We start from the raw sequence: 1,618 nt of genomic DNA on the forward strand, positions 1-1,618 counted from the left end.
TGGTTTGGATTTGTGTCCCCACCCAAATCTCATGTCAAATTATAATCCCCAGTGTTGGAGGAGGGGCTTGGTGGGAGGTGACTGAATCATGGGAGCAGATTTCCCTTTTGCTGTTCTCACGATAGTGAGTTCTCATGAGATCTGGCTATTTTAAAGTATGTTGCACCTCCTGCTTCCCAGTCTTCCTCCTTCTCTGGCCATGTAAAATGTGCCTCCTTCCTCTTTGCCTTCTGCCATGATTGTAAGTTTCCTGAGGCCCCCCAGCCATGCTTCCTGTATAGCCTGCAGACCTGTGAATCAATTAAACTCCTGTTCTTTATAAATTACCCAGACTCAGGTAGTTCTTTTTTAAAAATTTTTTTCCTTTTAATTTTTCTTTGTCATCCTTGAACAGGGACCATGCTAATGTCCTCTGTACCATTCCAATTTTAGTATATGTGCTGCCAAAGTGAGCGTTCAGGTAGTTCTTTATAGCAATGCCAAAATTGGCACCAGGAATACCAGGAAGAGAAGAGACCTGAAAATGTGGAAGCAGCTTTGGAACTGGGTAACGAGCAGAGGGTGGAACAGTTTGGAGATCTCAGAAGAAGACAGGAAGAGGAGGGAAAGTTTGGAACGTCCCAGAGATTTGTTGAATGGTTGTGACCAAAATGCTGATAGTGATATGGACGGTTAAGTCCAGGCTGAGGAGGTCTCATATGGAAATTAGGAACTTATTGGGAACTGGAGTAAAGGTCATTCTTGCTATGCTTTAGCAAAGAGACTGGTGGTGTTGTAACCCTACTCTAGGGATCAGTGGAACTTTGAACACGAAAGTGATGATTTAGGGTATCTGGCAGAAGAAATTTCTAAGCAGCAAAGCATTCAAGATGTGGCCTGGCTACTTCTAACAACATATGGTCATATGCGTGAGCGAGGAGATTATCTAAAACTGGAACTTATATTTATTAATAAAAGGGAAGCAGAGCATAAAAGTTTAGAAAAATTGTAGCCTGACCATGTAGTAGAAAAGAAAATCCCCATCAGGTGCAGTAGCTTATGCCTGTAATTCCAGCACTTTGGGAGACTGCAGCAGGTGGATCACTTGAGGCCAGGAGTTTGAAACCAGCCTGGGTGCACTCAGTGGCACCCCATAAAAGCAGCCAAGGGGGCTGTACCCTGCAGAGCCACAGGGCTGGAGATGCCCAAGGCCTTGAGAGCCCACACCTTGCATCAGTGTGGTCTGGATGTGGGACATGGAGTCAAAAGACATTATTTTGGAGCTTTAAGATTTAATGACTGCCCTGCTGCGTTTTGGACTTGCATGGGGCCTGTGACCCCTTTGTTTTGGTGGATTTCTCCCTTTTGGAGTGGGTGTATTTACCCAGTGCCATTACCCTCATTGTATCTTGGAAGTAACTAACTTGCTTCTGATTTTCCAGGCTCATAGGTGGTAGGGCCTTGCCTTGTCTCAGATGAGACTTTGGACTGTGGAGTTTTGAGTTAATACTGAAATGAGTTAAGACCTGTGGGACTGTTAAGAAGGGATGATTGTGTTTTGCCATGTGAGAAAGACATGAGATTTGGGAGGGGCCGGGGTAGAATAATATGGTTTGGATTGTGTCCCTGCCCAAAACTC

At 44.7% G+C, this 1,618-nt stretch overlaps 1 non-coding gene across 1 annotated transcript; it reads right to left on the minus strand.

Moving 5' to 3' along the window:
- Positions 1-349: 349 nt before the first annotated feature.
- Positions 350-456, minus strand: LOC115930618 (U6 spliceosomal RNA). The gene has a single exon (XR_004067243.2). It is a non-coding gene; the product is annotated as a U6 spliceosomal RNA (small nuclear RNA).
- Positions 457-1,618: the final 1,162 nt, after the last annotated feature.

The sequence above is a fragment of the Gorilla gorilla genome, chromosome 15 (genome assembly GCF_029281585.2).
Source record: "Gorilla gorilla gorilla isolate KB3781 chromosome 15, NHGRI_mGorGor1-v2.1_pri, whole genome shotgun sequence".
Classification (NCBI taxonomy): domain Eukaryota; kingdom Metazoa; phylum Chordata; class Mammalia; order Primates; family Hominidae; genus Gorilla; species Gorilla gorilla.